General features: G+C 39.3%; 1 protein-coding gene and 1 long non-coding RNA gene across 2 annotated transcripts in view; one reads left to right on the top strand and one right to left on the bottom strand.

Annotated features, from left to right (window-relative positions):
* PDE3A (phosphodiesterase 3A) overlaps nucleotides 1–23,315 on the top strand; it is a 627,104-nt gene that overhangs the window by 223,178 nt on the left and 380,611 nt on the right. The window lies entirely within an intron of this gene.
* LOC145546188 (uncharacterized) overlaps nucleotides 1–23,315 on the bottom strand; it is an 89,729-nt gene that overhangs the window by 44,134 nt on the left and 22,280 nt on the right. The gene's annotated exons all lie outside the window — the stretch shown is intronic.

Here is a 23,315-nt window from a genome sequence, read left to right as displayed (position 1 = left end):
TCCTTCTCCCGGAGATCTTCCCCACCCAAGGATCAAACTCGTGTCTCCTGCATTGCAGGCAACTGTTTTTTTTTGGTTTGTTTGTTTTTTTACCACTGAACCACCTGGGAAGCCCCTAGTGTAACAGAGCCGGGTTGTAAAAAGGATGTGAATGACAAATTAACAACAGATGAAAATTCCTCTCTGCTGGACCCGAATAGAGACACTTGACTAGTTTCACTGAGCTAATAATACAGGATTAGAAAAGAATTTCCATACACTACTCAATATTACTGCTATTTTGTTGCACATACTTATCCTTAAATGTTAGTAAAATCTAAATGTCACCCTTATATTTTTCTTCATAGAACCTTAAGATAAAGAAACCTTCTAGATATTGTTCATGATAGAATCTGAACCCAGTAGCTTGCAGGCATGATTCTGGCCCCAGTGTTGGATATACCAGGGTAGCATCCTTTATTGGAGAATTCTATAAGAAAAGTTATTCTTATCAGGATACAATGCACTAATACCAGACTGGGCAAATGCGGCTGTTCATTAACCCCAAATACTTGTTAGTTTAACCCCAAATATCATGAATATAAGGATTTCTTCTTTTGAGTTTATCTTTAAAATAAACCAGGATAAATCTCCCCAGTACTGTGTACACAGTGAAAAGACAAAAGCAAGATGAGATTGGATGCCTGATAACCTTGAATTAAAAGAGAAAAACAGTGGGCTATTAGTAAGCCTCAGAGGTGACATTTACCTTGGTCAGTTTACCTAGGCTCAGAGTTTGACATCCCAGCCAAAATAATCTTGTCAGTCACCCAGAGTCTCTGAATGTCAAGGAGGCTGACTTGCATTTTCCAAACTCATAAGAGGCTGAAAAATGCCAACTTTGTTAGTATAATGTGTTATAACTTCAAACTCTGGAACTTGAGTGACAAAAATCGCAATGTCAAGCTGAGCACAAAAGGAATTTATCAGTTTAAATAATCACAAAAGTTTGGAGATTTGAGGTTTGGGTGACTGGATGTTGAGGCTCAAACAATCTCACAGTTAACCTGTTTCTCTGTCTTAGACTGATTTCCCTACATGTGTTGGATTCATTTGCAGACATATCACTATTCTTTTTTTTTTTTTTAATTCAAGGATAATTGCTTTACAGTGTTGTATTGATTTCTGCCATACAACAACATGAATCAGCCATAACTGTGTGTATGTGTGTGTATTTATGTATATGTATATATATCCATGGGCTTCCCTTATAGCTCAGATGGCAAGGAACCTGCCTGCAATGGTCTGATCAATCTGGGTTCGATTCCTGGGTCAGGAAGATCCCCTGGAGAAGGGAATGGCAACCCACCCCAGTATTCTTGCCTGGAGAATTTCATGGACAGTGGAGCTTTGCAGGTTACAGTCCATGGGGTCACAAAGAGTTGGACACGACTGATGACTCACACACACACACATATACGTATATCCCCTCCCTCTTGAGCCTCCTTCCCACCCCAACCTACCCCATCTAACCCTTCTAGGTTGTCACAGTGCACAAGGCTGGGCTCCCTGTGTTGCACAGTGGCTTCCCACTAGCTATCTGTTTTATATATGATAGAGTATGTACGTCAGTCCTATTTTCTCAATTTGTCCTACACTCTCCTTCTCCTGCTGTGTCCAAAAGTCCATTCTCTACATCTGCCAGACATGCTCACTATTCTTGATTAAAAAGTGAACAGTGTAGCTCCAGACTTCACATCCATTGTGGAAGTGGGGAGAGTCTCTCTTCCCCAGCTACCCTGGATCTTCTTATCATGGCCCCCACAGAGCCATGTACCCATCCATGAACCAGTCACCAGGCCAGGGAATCATCAGCTAACATGTGCTGATTCATGTTAGCCGGTCCTGAGACTGAAGATGAAGTCAACCCCTCCTTGATTTTGTAGCCTAAGGGTAAGGATTCATTATTTTTTAAAGGAAATGCTATGTATTATTATTATTAGAAAGTAAGAAAGAGTCTAGGCATAAAAAGGAGATTCCATTATGCAATGAAAAACATAATGGAGCTAAAAATATTCACTTCAAGGGGTGGGATGGGGTGGGAGGTGGGAGGGAGGTTCAAGAGGGTGGGGACATAAGTGTACCTATGGCAGAAACCAACACGACATTGTAAAGCAATGATCCTCCAATTAAAAATAAATTTAAATAAAAAATTTAAAAAATAAGTAAATATTCACTTCAGCCTGACCAGCATACTTTTTCCCCCTGAGCAAGCTAAAAGTGGATATAGATAGAAATATCAGACTTTTTTTTGGTGGACAAGGAACGAGATGGAAGAAAGCTTGCTATATAATTCAAATATTTTCTGGCACAACCTGTTGTATTCAGCTTCACACTGATTATGCATCTATGAAGTGGTCTGGGCATTGGTTGCTGGGGACCTCACTGGAGACCTATATGTTGTCTCCAGCACTTGTCATATAATGAAAATTCTAGCTGGTTAAGCAAACTATATTTTAAATTTGAGACAGCCAGTTTCTAAGAGAAACCGATTTTCGAACTATATGTTAGAATATAGAACTCTAATATCTGTCTGTTAGACTTACACTGGACTGTACAGGTGAGCCCTTTGCTTCAAACAGGGCCCTCACTTTTTGTTATTTCTCTTCCATTTTCTTGAAAATAATAGTAGTCCATTTACTTATGCCTGTAACCTTAGGCAAATCATTTGACCTCTGTATATTTCAGGTTTATCAATTGCAAGTGAGACTATATAAGTTCCATCCACCCTTTCCATATTTTCCATGACCATTTTCTCAATAAAGGAGTCATTAAAGTTTCCCTCTTGTTTTACATATTATATGCATTCATGTTGTACTTTTGCTAAGTTACATGTTCTGTCAAAGTCCAAATCTCAGTGTCTCGGAAAAATAGAGGTTTATTTCTCACTTGTGATATATGTCAGCTGGGACTCTACTCTACATTATCTTCATTTAAGAACAGGCTGGAAGAGCAGCAGATATTCCCTGGGTTGGGAAGATCCCCTGGAGGAGGGCAAGGCAACCCACTCCAGTGTTCTTGCCTGGAGAATCCCATGGACAGAGGAGTGTGGTGGGCTACAGGCCATAGGGTCAGAGAGTCAGATAGAACTGAAGAGACTTAGTATACACACATGGAAGAACAACCTCTGCTCAGTAAATGTCAGCTTAATGATAGAGGGGAGACTAGATAGAACCCATGGCCTTGTGTAGATCCCTTCAGCTTGTGTTCTGTTGGCCAAAGCAAGTCACATGATGAAGGCACGTATCAGTCTGGTAGAAAGGGAGCTGGTCTCACTGAGGAAGGCAAGCACAAGGCAAGGGGTTGGAATATGTAATCCTCTCACAGGAAAGGGTAGGGAGGACTTGGAAAAAACAATTCCAACCTAGCAGAGTACTCACAGCCCAAGTACATCAAGAATTTATGTTGTCGTATATTACGATGCCTTATTTCTTAGGTGAAATAATAAGACATTTAAAAAAATACATTCTAGCCTTTCTTAGTCTTACATTTATAGTAAATCCTGTGGAATAGCTAAGAAAATGGGATCACCCTGTGAAAAAAGAATGTCAGCTAGAACCAAATCTTATCAATGCAAGCTAGTGATTAGTTGTGGTTTTGTCCAATTCAGTAGATTTTGGCGTGGTAATAAAGCCCATGGGGAGAGAAAACAGTAAGTATGAGTTTTGGGTCTGTGATTTACTCTTTATTCTGACTTCTCCCAATTACCTTTTAAATTCTGAACCTGGGTGACATGCCTGATTACCCATGAACAAACTGAATATCAGCTATTCACCAAGTAAGTGACTGTTGCAAGACTGGAGTGGATTTAGCACAAGTAACCATGACAGGAAATTGCAGTATTGATGGGATTAAGGTTCCTTTTCCTTTGAAGGGTTCCTGTGGTGTCCCAGTCAGTCTAATGCAAGATTTCTCAAAGTGTGTTCCAGGAGCTTTCAGAATCAGTAAGACTAGGGAATTTGCTAGAAATAGGAATTTGGGAACTCACCTTTTGACCTAATGAATCAGAATCTAGGACTAAGACCCAGCCAGGTCTTCCAGTTGAACCTGAAATGCACTAAAGTTTGGAAACCACTGGTTAGATGCTGTTCTTAAATCTTTAGGACTTCAAGCCTGACAAGGTGGTAGCTGGGTTTCTGAGTAGCTCAGGGCATGTCAGCACCTTTTCCTTCCATCCAACAGAATCTAGAGCCATTTATAATCCCCACCTGAAACAACGTACGTTATATAGCCTAGCATTTGAAACTTTCAAGTGATCGTTGACATAGATTAGTGTGAGAACTATTTCTATATCACCACATATTTGCTTTAAAAATATGTTTTAACTGTTTGCCTCACTATGCCACTTTGACCAATGTTATGTGATCTCGAAATAAAAAACCTTGTCTTATTTTAGGGTCTGCTTTGCCAAAAATATTTATGGCTTTCCTAACTCTGCCAGGATAGGAGAGCTGCAGGGGTTTGGTTTATAGCAAGCTGACTTGTGTAGGTCAAGAAGGCCTGTGGAAAAATCTGAACTGTGCCTCTTTCCCAAACCAAATTCAGGCCACGGTCCAGGAAGAGAGAAATAAATATTCAGGTGAAGAATTGTTCATTTCTTCTGGAATATTTAAAAGATCTTTCCTAAGAAGGCTTGATTTGGGATCAGAGAAATAGGATGCAAAAGAAAGCTTTAGTGGGAATTGTGTTTACAACTGAGGACTGGATCATCATAGAATGCTCCCTTCCTGGCCTGTTTGCAATCTTGAGATTATTAAGATTAAAATCTTGAGGTTATTTTGAGAGTAATCTCTCTTTCATAATCCATAGTTCTTTAGCACAGATATATAGGGTGGCTCAGATGGTAAAGAAATCGCCTGCAGTGTGAGACACCTGGGCTGGATCCCTGGGTTGGGAAGATCCCCTGGAGGAGGGCATGGCAACACACTCCAGTATTTTTGCCTAGAGAATTCATGGACAGAGGAGCCTGGCGGGCTATAGGCCATGGGGTCATAAAGAGTCAGAGACTACTGAGCAACTGACTAAGCACAGCACACAATATACTGACTGAATCTGCCATTGTTGTTCTTTTGATGAATGTCTCTTAATATAACTGAGGTATTTTTGTTGATTCTTATGGGAAATATTTATCTATTTTAAACCATGTCATTTTTCCAAGTAAAAGAATGACTCCTAGAACTGAAATTTTCTGCTAAATTTTAAGCTTTCTTCTTTGAAGTGTTTACAGTGTATGTATTTAGATATTTGCCTGTGGTTTTTGTTGAGCTACTGTAACATTTTACACAATTTCTTTCTTTAGAAGAAGGTACTAAGGTGGGGGGCAGGATATAAAGACATGATGATACATTGATAGTTACCATGACAGTTAAAAATGGGCAAAGGATACCTTCTAAAATTTATATTTATAACCTGATTTTTCCAGGACATATCAGTCTGGGGAGATAGATAGAATGTCATTAATTAAAGAATATGGGACAAAATAATGATACAATTTTATTTTATAGAAACTATCGTGTTAGAGTCACAACTCTTGGCATTTCTTTCCGTCTTCCTTCTTTATTGCCTGTGCTTGTCATGTGTCTCTTGGTTCACATCTCTAATGATGAATTTCCCCTTGTGACATCACTCATGTCACAACGTAGCCTCAATTTTACTTCGTTTCCATGGTATTTGTGGTAAAGTAAAAAGAAATACCTTCCCACGATTAGATTAAACCCTACAGACTTGTTCTTTTTCTTCCCACAGTAGCACATTTTTTTCTTTTCTATTTGATTTATGGATTTAGTCTCTGACAGATTCCTTTTCCCAAAGAATCTGGTATATGTTTCCTAAGGACTTTTTCAGAAGACAATTTGTGTGATGTGTTATTTCGCTGCTTTCTTTATTCTGTAATTCCCAATGTGTCCCAACCCAAGTTCAAAAACAATTCTATCAAGTATGAACTTCTTTTAAATCCATAGTGCCTGCCTGAGAGGTAAAGAGATCACCATTTTTGCCTAAATGCTTAAAAAATTTTGATAACGTGATGTATTCTGCCACGGCAATTCTCATGAGCATAATTATGCGTTTCAAAAGTATAATCCTAGCCAACTCTCTAAAATGTAGCTAGAGATGACCAAATTTGTAGTAAGTGGAAGCCCTTCCCATGTGACTCTGAGAACATATAGAAATAAAATCTTTTATTTAGAAAATATATTTTCAATAGTTATGTGGATCAGTCTTTCTGGGATTGGAAAAGGTGAATTGGCTTTGGGAGTAAAAGTGTTCTAAGGCTGCACCATGGTGACCTCTTAGTTGGTTTTTGGTGTGTATTATGGACTAAACATTTGTGTTCCCCCCCAAATTCATAAAAGACCCTCATACTGGTAAAGATTGAGGGCAAGAGGAGAAGGAACAACAGAGGATGAGATGGTTGGATGGCATCACTGACTCAGTGGACGTGATTTGAGAAAACTCATAGTGAAGGACAGGGAAGACTGGTGTGCTGCAGTCAGACATGACTTAGCGATTGAACAACAACAAAAATTCATAGGTTCAAATCCTAACTCCAAGGTGATAGTATCAAGAGGTGACACCTAATGATTTAGGTCATGAGGGTGGAACATTCATGAATAGGACCACAGAGAGATTCCAGAAAGCTTTCTCCAGTCCTTTGTGAGGACACAGCAAGGAGTTCATCATCTGCAACCAGAGAGTGGCCTCTCACCAGATACTGATTCAACTGGTACCTTGATCTTGGTCTTCCAGCCTCTAGAACTGTAAGAAATAAATGCTGTGTAAGCCATCCAGTCTATGGCATTCTTGTTATAACAGCTCAAAGTGACTAACATGGCACCCAAAAATGTTGTGCCAGGGAGGAACAAAGCAACTCAAGTGCAGAAACTTAAGAGGGTTAGTTAAAAATTTTTCTTTTTAATTTAAAAAGTTTTAAAAAATAAAAAATTTTATAAAAGGGACTTCCATAGTGATCCACTGGTTAAGATTCCATGCTTCCACTTGTAGGGTATACAGTTTGGATCCCTGGTTGGGGAACTAAGATCCTGCATGTTGCAGCCAAAAAAAAAAAAAAAAAATTAATTTAAAAAATAATAAAGAAGGTCAAGATCTAAGATATTTTATTGAAGGGAGCACTGCAATGGGACAGGAGACAAAACACATTGCTTGGAGAATGGGCTTAGTAGACATTAAAGAGTCCAATGGGTCAGAGAGAGGTTCAGAAACACACAGAGGACCACAAGCTCATAGCCAGTCTGCAACACTGGTCTTCTTATGAACAACATGAGAAGTGTGCCTTTACAATAAAATATATACCAGATCTGCATAAGCAGTGTTTTGTTTTCCTTTTTATTATTATACGGAGGTTGAGAGCTTCCTTAGAATTTATTTTGGGTGTTAGGGCTCTTTGTTCCTTGAATTCAGCTTTGTTCAACGTGAATGGTCCCTTCACTTTTTATTTTAACCTTCTTTCTTTCATCTACTGGATGCTTCTCTCTTGGTTGCATTTGACTGCAAACTTCACCCCCAGTCTCCACCTTTCCTATGCTTGATGGTTGACTCTGGTAAATCTTACTAAATGATTGTCTGTCCTTGGCTAAAACTCCCTTGGTGAAGAAACATTACCAACTGTCAAAGTTGTCGATCATTTCATTTTCAAATGACTTTCATTATTAGCAAGTTCTTTCTTCTCTGGCCAAGTCACAAAAGCATGTACAAAATGATTGTGTAAGCAAGCCGCACCTCCTGTACTGGATCAGTAACTGCACTGATCTTCACACTCACCCATTCCACACACAGGACTGCTGGGAAATGTGGATGTGAAAAACTTACCAATGGATAATATTTCTGTCTCTTTCAACTGAAAACAAAACACTTATTCTTTCCAAGTTTCAACTTTCTTTGATGGCTGGTCTCAATCAGATGTTTTTGATGACTGCATTTCTTCAGGTAATTGGAGTGTGTGTGTGCTTAGTCACTCAACCATGTCTGATTCTTTGTGACCCCACGCAAGGTACATTGTTTGCAAAATGAAGCTGCAGCATTTTTAAGGAACAGGAGTGCTGATGAGTAGGACACTAAAAATATCTGCTACAGTCCATCCCATGCACCACCCAGACCCACTTATGCCCTGGTTGAAATTAATCTGCTCTGTTATCGATTCTACAAAGGGCCAGACTCACTCTCTTTCTCTCTCTTTATTCACATACACACATAATACATACAATTTCTAAAACAAATCTCCCTCTTCTACCACCCATTTAAAGTCTCCTCACTCTCAGGAAGCACTTCCACTGGCCTAAGCTTCTTGCCTGATGTATCGAGGACATACCTCCATGAGGATTCTCAGCCTTAAACTGACTTGATCTTGTCAGATTATCCCCAGGGATGGAAAGTACCAAGAGGTTCCTCAATGAATCCCTTGAGTTTCAGTCTTATTTCTCTCTGCCCCCTATAGCATCAACCTCTCTTCTCATGATAAGCAGTAGAGTAACTCCTTTCTTTGCTTGCTGGTCTACTAGCATGAGACATGTAACGTGTCTAGACAGCAGCCAAAGTTTTAGGTGTAATGAATCCTCAATTGTGTCCCAGGGTGGAGGGCTGTGCAGCAGCCAACCTCCCCTCCCCATTTGTCTCTACCTTATGAGTTCCTTTTACCGTTCTATCAGGCTTGCATCTTCTGGCTGGCATGACCTCTGTGAGATAGTGCTTTCTGCAACCAGAATAATTCCCCAGTTAGAGATCAGAAGTAAGTCGCTGGTATGTACAACCATGGTGTATGTGATGGGAGCTGACAGTGTCTGCTGCATTGATACTAAAGGGGGCTGTGATATTGTGATTTATAATTAGGAATATATATTTGGACTTCATCCCTGTTTCTGGCACAGGGCTCCTAAAACTCTTGGAATTTCTTCAGTGATGAGAGCTGTAAAGGTGTCTTTTGTTATGTTAATAGGTTGACTCTTGGGCCACACCTAAGAATGGGGGCAGGTTGCCAAGAGAATCAACCACTTGATTAGAAGACTGAAACTTTCCTTCCTGCTCTTGACCTCCAGGAAAGGGATTGGGGTTGGAGGTTGAATAATTTAATTGATCATGTGTATGTAATGATGCCTCCAGAAAAACCCAGAAGTAGAGGGTTTGGAGAGCTTCCAGATGGGTGGACACATGGAGATTTGGCAAGAGTGCTGGTCCTGTGAGAGTCTGGGAGCTTGGAGACTTTTCTCCACGCCTTGTATTTTGCCTCTATCTAGCTGCTTTTTTCATAACGAAGTGGAAATCTAGTAAGTGGCTTGCCTGGTAGCTCAGTGGTAAAGAATCCATCTGCCGATGCAGGAGATAGAGGAGACGTGGGTTTGATCCCTGGGTCAGAAAAATCCTCTGGAGAAGGAAATGGCAACCCTCTCCAGTTTTTGTGCCTGGGAAATCCTGTGGACAGAGGGACCTGAGAGGCTGCATTACAGTCCATGGGGTTGCAAAAGAGTCAGACGTGACTTAGTGACTAAACAACAACAAATCTAGTAAGCAAATTGTTTCTCTGAGTTCTAGAGCTACTCAAGCAAATAAACTGAACCTGAGGAGGAAGTCATTGAAACCTCTAATCTATAGCCACTTGGTCATAAGCACAGTGATACTTTTGCCCGGTTCTGAAGAGGTAGTGAAGTGGACTGTGGAGTGGGGTTCATGGGAGGGAGGGCAATCTTATAGGACCGAGCCCTTCACTTTGGAACCTGATGTTGTCTCTGTGTGGGTAGTGTCAGAATTGAGTTGAACAGTAGAACACCCAGTTGGTGTCCAAGAATTGCTTGTTAGCTAGTGTGGGGGAAAACCCACCCACTGGAGGGACAATAGATACTATGCAAAGAGCTGCTGCACTAAACTATCAACTATCCATTACGTCACATGATTTTCTCTTGATGGCCAGACTGTATTTATTTTATCACTCAAAGTATTCCGTCTTTTATTTTGTCCTTTATTTTATACTGTCATTTGGACACAAAAAAACTGTGTGAGGTAAATTTGAGGACAGAGAAAAGGAAGTAAAGCAAGTCAAATATAACCTGTGTCCTAATTTTTCAGGATCTCTTCAATGAGGAAAAGAGAAAGGCGATTGTAAGTGTGTGCAGGACTTGAAGTCCTCAGTTACTGAGCATAACGTGTGAGTTTTCCGCAATCAAGTGGTAACAGAGAGTCATCTGTTCAGATCCCACTTAGTCCTACTGCTTGGGTGCAAGAGGAAACTAATTTTAGCCTTCAGCTCAGATATATTGGTTAAATTATTACCATTTTAATTTAGAGGCAGCTGAGAAAATATACGCCAATTACTCTTAGTGACCACTGGATTCAAGATGTCTTTTCATTCATTAATTATTGAGGATTGGGCTTGTGTGAGAGGAGGTAATGGTGACCCCTCTCTCTCTTGCTCATTTAACACCTCCTTCACAGAGGTGTTGTGAGGATTTCTGCCTGTGTGGTAATGAAGTTCAGTAGCCTGCTTTGAATGTCTCCATGGGAAAAGGTGTTATAAAATTTTAAAGCAAAAAGTATACTTCTACTAATAAGGATGTTGATCTTGAAATGCAATATGAAAACCAGGGAATGGAAATTTAAAATTTGTAATGAAACGCTCTAAAGCTGGGATCTCCTCTGACCTTGGGAGTTCGGCAGGGGTGGGCCCAGGGAAGACTTGGATGGGAGATGTTGCAGGATGTGGTGGCGGTGATTCAGTAGGTGGCCTTCGTCCATCCCAAGGTGGTCCAAAGCCAGCTCCCGGCTGTGAGTTATGGAGCCCTGAGCTGCAGGAGAACCATCTATTGGATGCGATGTAAGACTGAGGTTGTGACCACTTCTGCTCATTAAAAATTCCAGGGCATTTTTATAAGGTTAAGGATGGATCCTTGTGTCCTGCAGTCTGGTTCCAGTTGGGTAGCTATGTTGGCTTCTTTGTAAATTCTAGAAATAAAATATGTGTGGAAATTTCAGGAGGATGATTAACGTTTCTATGGGAGAATATTCAGATGGATTGATTCAGAATTGTATCCAGAACTCTTCTTTCAGGAAGTAGCAAAACAAAATACACCTATTTGAGTGACTTTCTTATTGGGGCATAAATGTATTTATAGATGAAAGATAATTCCCTTTTCTTAATAAGCTCATAAAATAAGGGTTAATTTAAAGACCCTCTCCAGGATTTATATGTGGTGATGAAATGACTTGTATTTTGAGGGTTTTTTCTTGGGTTTTCTTCAGTCTCCAGAATAACTGATAATTAGAAGAGGAAATGGAATAAGTTGCATAGGGAATGAAAATAATTGTTTTAATTTAGAGTAATCTGAAAGTTTTTCCTGATCTCATTTAGCTATGTGTCATCCATAATTTTACATTATAATTACAAAAATCATAGCAAGTCCATACAATTTATTCCTAATAGTAAGTAGACCAAGATCCTTAGAAAAGAAAAAAAGAAAATCAATAAAAAGATTTGGTCAGAGAGAGGAGAGTGATTATCAGAGAAAAGTTGCACATTCCTAGGTTTATCTAGAGTCACCCTTTTCTGGGATGGAAGATGAACCACGTTACTTTCTTCTACAATCACTTACTATCCTTACTGAGCTCAAAATGCCCCATTTCTAGATTTTGGTTAAAGGAAATCATTGAGCCTACGCTCTGTAGGTAATTTGCCATTTCTGTGGAAAGTTACCATAGCTCTGTGGTTCCAGCAGGATTGAAAAAAAATGCCTCACGGTTTCAAGCAGAGAACAACTCAGATTAATTAACATGATATTTCCCTCTTGGTACATGAATGTAAGATATTGATTACATTGAGAAGCCCAGATGGTGCCTTCTTTTCTGAACTCCATATTAGTGGGAGAAATAATAGACTTTTAGCATTTTCCTCTTTGTATTTGAGTTTAAGTTTTAAGAGTAAATAATAATTTGTAGACACTGATTACTCTTTTTCTACACTTTCTACAGGTGATTATTGTTTAAATGCTGAATTTTGACACTTTGGCTATACTCTTTCAACATAATTATTGTTTTCAAGGCAAATAGACATGCCAGAGTCATAAATGAGATTGCCCTTTGCGGGTGGGGGTGGGGGACGGGGGAGCAGGGTGCAAGAATTTACCAGGTAGTATAACAAATAGCCCTAGATTTTATAAGATCCAATATAGCTATGAGTTAGAAGAATACTGTAAATGTAAGTGAAAGTGATAGTCTCTCAGTCATGTCTGACTCTTTGCAACCCCATGGACTATACAGTCCATGGAATTCTCCAGGCCAGAATACTGGAGTGGGTAGTCTTTCCATTCTCCAGGGGATTTTCCCAACCCAGGGATCGAACACAGGTCTCCCACATTGCAGGTAAATTCTTTACCAGCTGCGCCACAAGGGAAGCCCAAGAATATTGCAGTGGGTAGCCTATCATTTTTCTAGCGGATTTTTCCAGCCCAGTAAAGAGTGTAGAATGACTAGTCAAGTTCCAGTATTATTCAACTACATTGACTTCACGATGAAAAATACTAATTGCTGGATCATGGCATCACCAGACCTAAAATCCAGACTGAATTGTGGAGTATCTTAAGTGAGGCATCTGTGCTTCTTTCTATATTTATCCAATTAAGATGTTATTATCTGCTCCATCCATTTTGTATATTTCATGACAAACAATGCTAATTATCTTTGGAAGCAAAGAATAAAAATACTAAATACTTGTAAGCATTTCTTTTTAGAACATACTGTTTTATAATAATCAAAATAATAAATTATTATACGCTCTATTTTTTTAGTTTATAGTTTTATTTTACCTTATATTATATATAATCAGGGCTTCCTGGATGGCTCAGTGGTAAAGAATCCACCTGCAATGCTGGAGACAGAGGAGACACGGCTTTGATCCCTGGGTTGGGAAGATCCCCTGGAGGGGAAAATGGCAACCCATTCCAGTTTTCTTGCCTGGAAAATCCCATAGACAGAGGGGGCTAGTGGGCTACAGTCCATAGGGTTGCAAAGAATAGGACACAACTGAGAATGCATGCATAGGATATATTACAATTATTTCAAAATTTAACCAAATATCAAAAGAATTTTAATGTGTGAACAGTACAGAGAAAATCAGTAAGATTTCTTAAAATGACATACCTAAGCACACAAAAAATAATAGTGATTCTCCTTTAAGTAATATCAGAGAAAATGCAACATATCCATTTTTCTTTTATTCATGTATAGTTGTGAGATATAATTTAGAGAGATTTATGTACCCATTACTCAATTCCCCCAATGGTAACATCCTGAAAAAGTATAAGACAAATTCACAAGCAGGATATTGGCCTTGACACAGTTAAGATATAGAGCAGATTCAGCACAGGGACCCCTCCAGTGCTCTTTTGTAGTCACATACACTTTTGGAGAAGGCAATGGCACCCCACTCCAGTACTCTTGCCTGGAAAATCCCATGGATGGAGGAGCCTGGTGGGCTGCAGTCCATTTGTGTCTCTAACAGTCGGACACGACTGAGCGACTTCACTTTCACTTTTCACTTTCATGCATTGGAGAAGGAAATGGCAATCCACTCCAGTGTTCTTGCCTGGAGAATCCCAGGGACAGGGGAGCCTGGTGGGCTGCCGTCTATGGGGTCGCACAGAGTTGGACACGACTGAAGTGACTTAGTAGTAGTAGTACACTTTTCCCACTCAGCCCACTCCCTGACCTCTGCCAACCACTCATCTGTTCTCCATTTTGATAGCTTTTTTCATTTCAAGAATGTTACATAAGAGAGATCATATCAGGTAACTTTTGGGGATTGACTTCTTTCACTCAGCATAATTCCCTGGGGATTTATCCACGTTATTTTATCCAAGCTGTTTTACCTAGGTGATCCTTGTTTTCAACTAATATACACAATGAAAGAATCATCACACGGAATGGAAAGGCTGCTTCTTGTTGTCATTTTTTTTTTTTTTTTAATACTGAGAGTTTAAGGGACTAGTATTCAGAATATTAAAGAACACTAATTTGGTATGTCCATTCAATGGAATATTATTCAGCCATAAAAAATAAGTACTGCCACTTGCTACAGAATGGATGAACCTTGAAAACATGCTAAGTGAAAGAAGTCAGACAAAAAAGATGACATATTATATGATTTCATTTATATGAAACGTTCAGAATAGATAGAAATCCAAAGAGGTAGAAAGTAAATTAGCAGTTGCTGGGGCTGGGGAAGGAGGGAATAAAGAATGGCAATAAATGGGAATAGAGTTTCTTTGGGGGATTAGATAGCAGTGATGATTGTACAACTTTGTGAATCCACTAAAAACCACCAAACTGTACACTTTAAATAGGTAAATTTTATGGTGTATGAATTATATCCCAATTAAAAACCAAAAAGTAGTGGGATATTCCCTCTTTGGAAATGTTCAGATTGTTCCAATTTTGATTAGGTGAGAGACAGATGGTGACCTCTAAATTGTTAGATTATATTAGAGGATGAAAAAAAAGTGAAAGTGTTAAGTCGCTCAGTTGCGTCTGACACTTTGTGACCCCATGGACTGTAGCCTGCCAGGCTCCTCTGTCTGTGGAATTCTCTAGGCTAGAATACTGGAGTGGGGAGCCATTTCCCTCTTCAGGGGATTTTCCCATCCCAGGGATCGAACCCAGATCTCTTGCATTGCAGACAGATTCTTTACGAACTGAGCCACCAGGGAAGCCCTTATTAGCATTAATTCATAACAAGCCCTGAGATCAAGAATCTGGAGATATGGGTTCTTTGTCTTTGATGTTTTATTAACTGGAGCAAATCTCAGTTTTTCTGGGTCTCAGTTCCCTCTTGTGTAAAAATAGGGATGATAATATAAGCTTTACTGACAACACATACATTGTGAAGATTAATTAAGATAATAAATATAAAATTACTTTCAGAACTGAAGAGCACAGTATAGATGTCATATTAGCGTATTTCCAGAATTGCATAATTTAATCTTTTATGATGGAGTTTTAGATCTACTTTACAATTTTATTCTATTTTTAAATATGCTTTCTCCTTAAGTAGGTTGTAAAGGAAAAGAGAAGTGGCTTGATGGATTATTCAGGTAAGATTTTCAATTAGTTAATTATCTCTATTCTTTCTCTTTATCTCTCAATTCCATCAATCACCTAATTCTAGACATTTGGCTGATTATAATTTTCCCTGATGGCTCAGTGGTAGAGAATCTGCCAATGCAGGAGATGCCAGTTCGATCCCTGGGTCAGGAAAATCCCCTGGAAAAGGAAATAGCAACCCACTCCAGTATTCCTGCCTGGAGAATGCTATGCATAGAGGAGTCCATGGAGTTGCAAAGAGTCAGGCACGACTTAATGAAGGACTGAGCATGCCGATTTCCCCCCTAAGTGATAAGGAAGCTCAAAACACTTTGTTAACCTTTAAAAACACTGGTAGATTTCATGTAAAAGAGGATTACATTTATAGACCACAGATGTTTCTGAGCTATATATAAATTTTGTCCTGGTATTTGACTATCACACGAACAAAAATTTGGGGGTTAGTATGACTTTTGTTGTTGTTGTTGTTTAGTCACTAAGTCATATCCTCCTCTTTTGAGACTCCATGGACTGTATTATGACCGGTTCCTCTGCCCATGGGATTTCTCAGGTAAGAATACTGGAGTGGGTTGCCATTTCCTTTTCCAGGGGAGATAACTTCTGAGGGTAAATTAAAAACTAACTTTAAAATTCAGTGATATTGGAATATCAAAAGAAATAACCTATACTTACATTTTCCTTTCTATCAAGCAACCATCAAATTTTTCTCTATAAATATTCTCTACTGGAAAGCACAGATCATCCTTAAGTTCTACATTTTAGAATGGCCTACACATCAGTACCAGCTATAGAACTGAGGTATTTGCTCATGAAGTCAGAGCTTAGTCTTGGACAATTTATTAGTCATTTACTTGGCAGGCACTGTATTTTCTTCCTTCTACCTCTCCCCACAAAGAAGTTTAATTTTTTTTCATACTGTTACACATTCCTTTTACATTTTAAGCAAAATTCATTATTCTTCATAAAATAGTATTATTCTTAGGCTTTTGCCAACATATTGCTTTATTTGGAAATGAGGGCCATTTTTAAATAATTATTACTGAACAGAAAGCAGTTCACATTCAGTCCTTTCCTAGCACTACCATTTACTTCCACAGATACAACTGCAAATCACTATTCATGATAATGGGCCTGAGACACCACAAGATTTTGACTCAACACAGAAAGATTCAATTAAATTTGTTTTGCCTATGATGCTAAAGCAGAGAAGTAAAATAATCTATTTTAATAAATCTCTTTAATAATATAAGCAGTCTTAAAGCTCTAAAACTCATACTATCCATAATATTTGCTATCTGTAAAAAAACAAATATACAATAAATGTATTCACACTCTTTTGTTTGACTCAGGTATTCTGTACCCTGTGAGTTCCTTCTTCCTTAATAATCTTGTAATCTACTAAGATTGAGACATGGTGGGTGCAAAGAACTCTGTAAATGAAAGCTCAAGTTTTCCCCTTTGACTAGAACATCACCTTTTGATGTATATGTATTAAAAGATAAGACTCGATGAGTGAAAATTATGCTGATTTCACACACACACACAATTACACAATTTATCATTATTTCTAAAACTCTAACAGAATATATATTTTCATTTTTATATACTAATTCACTTTCTAAAGTGTGACAGCACTTGTATGTCTACAACAAAGAGTTACTGATGTTACTGATCAGTTACTGATGTGAGCAACCAGGGTAAAATCATGGACCTGATGGATAATGGATACCCATCAATGAACGGTAGGGAAGATTTGGATTCTAGGCCTAATCATGATCGCATCTATTTCATAAATCAAACATAGTGTGTCTCATTGCCAGATTTTACAACTAGATGAAGATCATGGATTTGTGTTGCAGACCAACTGAGGGAATTTATGGGGAAGTGATATGAAAGATATCCTAAAACCTGTGACTTTCATAGTTAACAAGCTACTGAGATCTTGGGATTTACCCTGTGTTTCTTTTAACAGCCTTTATAAAGAATACAACTGAATTACACATTTTATTAGTGCATCAAGTGCATCAAATACTAGATGTCTCATAAATTCCCAGCTAATGTGCCAAAGTTTAAAGGTATGCTTGAGATTTTAATCTCTCGGGATCCAGGCCTGAAGTCTTTGTCTGCAAAAAGCTTTGTTCCTTTAATCCAACGTGACAACAAAATGTTATCGTTTTCTGCATGTGCTACCATATGAACAAGGTTGGGAATCCCTATACTGAAAGCACTCTGATTTCCTTAATGATTTGTTTAGAAAAGGTTGAGCCAGGCTTTAACACCCAAAATGTGATGATGTCAGAAAGGCCAACTCTCCAACACTGGGGAGGCGGAGGACACAGAAGCTGAAGTGAACTGTCCTGGTGGTTTGTTCTGTAGATAGCCTGGCTCCCTGAATAAGTATTGTGGAGGAAACCTGTTCTTACATCTTGCTTTCCATTCTTTAGGGTTTTCACACCAGTTCACTATCATATATCCAAAGATGTTACTTAAAATCTTTGGGAATGAAAAAGAGGGGCAACATTCCACAGAGCGGGAAGGAAAATGTTGACTATTACTTATTTATCTTATAAATGAGTAATTTATCAAGCGTTTTTTAAAAAGTAACTTTCTGTGAAAAGCATTGTTGAATGATTTTTCCTATGGGTCTAATTGGGACTTCTAATGGGGCTTCCCTGATAGCTCAGTTGGTAAAGAATCCACCTGCAATGCAGGAGAGCCTGCTTTAATTCCTGGATAGGGAAGAGCTGCTGAAGAAGGGATAGGCTACCCACTGCAGTATTCTTGGGTTTCCCTTAGTGGTGTAGCTGATAAAGAATCTACCTGTGATGCAGGAAACCTGGGTTCGATCCCTGGTTTGGGAAGATCCCCTGGAGAAGAGAAAGGCTACCCACTCCAGTATTCTGGCCTGGAGAATTCCATGGACTGTATAGAGTTGGACATGACTGAGTGACTCTAACTTTCTAATCGAGACAACCAAATCTTCAATGTAGATTTTGAAGCATCTGCCCACTTGAGCATTTATATGTAATTGCATCCCAAAAATGCAATTTTCTACATTTTTCCCTAACTGGATGTGGAATAATGTGTTAATAAGACCTGTATTTCCAAATTGTTTTAATTTTTAAACTTAAATTCAGCCACTCAAGAAGTGTTAATTGGAGTAGTTAGGTTATGATGTGAGCTATGACTCTTAAGGCAGTAATTTATATTCAGACAACTCCTGGTTCTGAATTTCTCATCTGACTTGTAACCAAAAGCATGTATTTGAATGACTTTTCCCCATGCCTGTCAGAAACCTGCTGAAGATGATGGACATGTCATCTGAGAAGCAAAACAAAGCTTTCAGAATGTTGGCTATTACATGTTGCTCTTCTAAATGAGTAATTGAGCAATTTTGAAAAAAGCAACTTTCTGTTGAAAGCACTTGCTTGCATGATTTTGTCTATGGGTCCAATCTGGGCAACCAGATCTTCAATGCAGATCTTGAGGCATCTACACACTTGAGCATTTATATGTAAAAGTATATGGAGATTGTCTTTAACAATAACAATGAACAAGAAAACAAATAAATGAACAAGAACCTTTTGGGTAGCGAGAAGTCCTACAAATAAAATGAGACAGGTCAGTGTGAGAGTGACTGAAAAATGCGTGTGTACAAACGGAGTCCCAAGAATTTTTAAGATTGTTGGGGAAAAGTCTTTCTAAGTAGGCAATATTTGAGGTGAGAACTGATGGGTCAGAAGGAGCCAGCTCTGTGAACATCTGTAGATTCCAAGGTCCTGATTTAACATGACAAAGAACAGAAAGACAACTTGAGGGGCAAGAGATGTACTCTCCCTCAGAAGCCACTAGTCACATGAGGCTATTAAAATTAAATACAAAAATTCAGTTCTTCAGTGGACAATTAAATACAAAAAATCATAGCTCAGTCGAGAAAGAATCTGCCTGCAGTGCAGGAGACCTGGGTTCCATCCCTGGGTCAGGAAGATCCCCTGGAGAAGAAAATGGCCACCCATTCCAATATTCTTGCCTGGAAAATCCTATGGGCAGAGGAGTCTGGTGGGGTATAGTCCATGGGGTTGCAAGAGTTGGACACGACTTAGTGACTAAACCACCACCACAGTGGTACTAACCATGTTTCAAGGGCTCAACAGCTACCCATGGTTAGTGGTTACCATATTTGAAGTGCAGAGTATTTTTTATCATAGAAGAAATTGCTAATGGACAGTGTTGCACAGTGAAGTAAAGCTAGAAAAGGACAAGAGGTCACAGAGAGTGTCTTGGAAAGATCATAAAGGTCCTTGTGGGCTGTTGGGGAACTTTGGATTCTGCAAGTTCAATGGAAGCTTTTGGATGGTTTTAAGGAGGGAGCGACATCATTGAATTTAAAAATGACATCATTGGATCACTGTGGCTATTGTGTAGGAAATGAATGGTAGACGAGCATCACCAACTTATAGCAGTTGTCCAGACCAGGGATGATGGTGGGTCTTGAGTTGGTCATCAAAGAGGGATGGTGAAAAGTTAATGGATTCAGGTTGTATTTTAGAAATAGAATCAAGTGCACTTGCTAATAGACAAGAACGAGAGCAAGATAAACAGAGGAAGGAATAGAGGGTAATACCCTCTTTAGAGGTGTGAGAACCAGGTAGGTGGTAATGATTTTTTCTTGGGGTAGGGGAGGATTGAGGAGAAATAGGTTGGGTGTCTGGGGATTGGTGATAGGGTAGAGGAGGGAGCTGAAAGTTAAGAATTGTGTTTTGGATGGTGGTGATTAAGTTGCTAAATTGTGTGAAGTTGCTAAGTTGTGTCTGACTCTTGCGACCCCATGGACAGTAGCCCGCCAGGCTCCTCTGGCCATAGCATTTCATATTTTAGTTACCAATTGGATATATGTACACAGAGGTTAAGTGTGTTGTGGAGAATGAGTGAACCCATACTGTGGGGTGTAAACTGTTAAATTTAAAAGAATTCCCTTAATGATACCTATATCTGGCAAAATGCAAGTGATATGCAATGGGGTTAATTTTTAAATCCTCCTCACAAAGTACTCATGGAAACATTCCTGATTTTGGCTAAGTGGAGAGCTTTAGTGAGTCTTTTGAATATTTCTTTCCATTTTCCATATTCTCTTTCTGTGTGCACCACATTTTCATGATCCTTTGGCTGTAATGTCAATCTTGAATTAGAACTCATCACTAAGGGAATATTTCATGCAAAGATGGGCACAATAAAGTACAGAAATAGTATGGGCCTAACAGAATCAGAAGATATTAAGAAGAGGTGGCAAGAATACACAGAAGTACTATACAAAAAAGATCTTCATGACCCAGATAATCACGATGGTATGATCACTCACCTAGAGACAGACATCCTAGAGTGCAAAGTCAAGTGGGCCTTAGGAAGCATCACTACAAACAAAGCTAGTGGAGGTGATGGAATTCCAGTTGAGCTGTTTCAAATCTGAAAAGATGATGCTGTGAAAGTGCTGCACTCAATATGCCAGCAAATTTGGAAAACTCAGCAGTGGCCACAGGACTGGAAAAGGTCAATTTTCATTCTAATCCCAAAGAAAGGAAATGCCAAAGAATGCTCAAACTACCGCACAATTGCACTCATCTCACACGCTAGTAAAGTAATGCTCAAAATTCTCCAAGTCAGGCTTCAACAGTACGTGAACCGTGAACTTCCAGATATTCAAGTTGGATTTAGAAAAGGCAGAGGAACCAGAGATCAAATTGCCAACATCCGTTGAATTATGGAAAAAGCAAGAGAGTTCCAGAAAAACATCTACTTCTGCTTTATTGACTATGCTAAAGCCCTTTTTAACTGTGTGGATCACAACAAACTGTGGAAAATTCTGAAAGAGATGGGAATACCAGACCACCTGACCTGCCTCTTGAGTAACCTGTATGCAGGTCAGGAAGCAACAGTTAGAACTGGACATGGAAAAACAGACTGGCTCCAAATAAGAAAAAGAGTATGTCAAGGCTGTATATTGCTACCCTGCTTATTTAACTTATATGCAGAGTACATCATGAGAAATGCTGGGCTGAATGAAGCACAAGCTGGAATCAAGATTGCCTGGAGAAATATCAATAGCCTCAGATATGCAGATGACACCACCCTTATGGCAGTAAGTGAAGAAGAACTAAAGAGCCTCTTGATGAAAGTGCAAGAGGAAAGTGAAAATATTCGCTTAAAACTCAACATTCAGAAAACTAAGATCATGGCATCTGGTCCCTCACTTCATGGAAAATAGATGGGGAAACAGTGGAAACACTGACAGAGTATTTTTGGGGGGCTCCAAAATCAATGCAGATGGTAACTGCAGCCATGAAATTAAAAGATGCTTGCTCTTTGGAAGAAAAGTTATGACCGACCTAGACAGCATATTAAAAAGAAGAGACAGTACTTTGCCAACAAAGGTCGGTCTAGTCAAAGCTATGGTTTTTTACAGTAGTCATGGATGGATGTGAGAGTTGGACTATAGAGAAAGCTGAGTGATGAAGAATTGATGCTTTTGGACTGTGGTGTTAGAGAAGACTCTTGAGAGTCCCTTGGACCACAAGGAGATCCAACAGGTCCATCCTAAAGGAAATCAGTCCTGACTATTCATTGGAAGGACTGATGCTGAAGCTGAAACTCCAATACTTTGGCCACCTCATACGAAGAGCTGACTCATTTGAAAAGACCCTAATGCTGGGAAAGATTGAAGGCAGGAGGAGAAGGGGATGACAAAGGATGAGATGGTTGGATGGCATCACCGACTCAATGGACATGAGTTTGAGTAAACTCTAAGAGTTGGCGATGGACAGGGAGGCCTGGAATGCTGCAGCCCATGGGGTCGCAAAGAGTTGGACATGACTGAGCAACTGAAGTGAACTGTCTGGAGAAAATGGGCACCTTTATTTCTATGTGGTTGCTCAGTGTCCACTTTACGTGTTGGGTTTGATTTCACTTAATATATTGCATACAATGCTAGACACTTCTTTCAGGTAGTACAGCTCTGTAACTTTCTGCATCTACCTAAGAAGAAGATTTTATTGTTTTCATTTCCCTGCCTCCAGATTCTGGATGGTAATGCCAGGAGATGTGGAATCAGCTTTACCTTCTTCTGATTACCTTCTTTTCTTTTGGTAGAAAAAATAACTTTCTGGTTGTGAGGCTTATTGAGAATTGGAAGAAACCAGGACACTGCCTCTATAATACTATTGAACATTTCAAGAATGCAAGTAACATACAGACCTAGTGTTTCTGTTTTGCTGCCATTAACAGATGCCATTCTTATGTTCTTCTGGTCATAATGTTGCTTTAATATCTACATTCCATCTCTTACAAGTTCAGTTTTTATGGTGATTTATTGTTTCTTTTCTAAAGAACTGAGATGCTTGTAGCAGTAGGGTACAGGGAAAAATGGAAATACTCTAAACTTCTCACTATTCCTTTCTTGCTAATCTTGATATATGCCTAGATCTTAACAGTTTTTCATTTTAATATGCTCTTCTTGATGGCAGTGGATATCATCACGATATTCCAATCAAGGCTTTTCATTCTGAAATGTTTCAGGTAGGCTCTGGCATATGAATCATGCGTCTAAAAAGGAAACTCAAAAAAGGGGCAGGCTAGGGGCTCATTTGTCTTTGGCAAAGAGATCACGGCTCCTGTTTAATTATTAAACAGATGGTGCCCACTGCCATTGACTAGCTGCCCAACTTGTTTTCCATGTGGTAACAGGATTCTGGACATCTGATGGAGAGAAGCTGTTTTATCACAGTTCCTCATATCCACTTACACCTTGATTTAAGTATTAACATCTGCCCCCAAACTAAAGCAGGCTGTTTGCAACAAAGTTAAGCTTAAGTCTTAAGCTATCTTCTCCCCTGTCTCACAATTTTTTTTTTTTTCAGGTATCTCCTTTGCCTTTTCTTTAGATTGCTTCATCTCTACACATAAAATACAATAGCATATTGAGTCAATTGGGCTTCCCTGGTGCCTTAGGCCATAGAGAATCTGCCTGCAATGCAGGAGATGCAGGTTCCATTCCTGGGTCAGGAAGATCCCTTGGAAAAGGGAATGGCTACCCACTCCAGTATTCTTGCCTGGAGAATTCCACAGACAGAGGCGCCTGGTGGGCTACAGACCAAGGGGTCACAAAGAGTTGGACATGACTGAGCAAC

The sequence above is a fragment of the Giraffa tippelskirchi genome, chromosome 4 (genome assembly GCF_054371585.1).
Source record: "Giraffa tippelskirchi isolate mGirTip1 chromosome 4, T2T-mGirTip1v1.2.pri, whole genome shotgun sequence".
NCBI lineage: Eukaryota > Metazoa > Chordata > Mammalia > Artiodactyla > Giraffidae > Giraffa > Giraffa tippelskirchi.
This window is presented reverse-complemented; position numbering and strand designations above follow the sequence as displayed.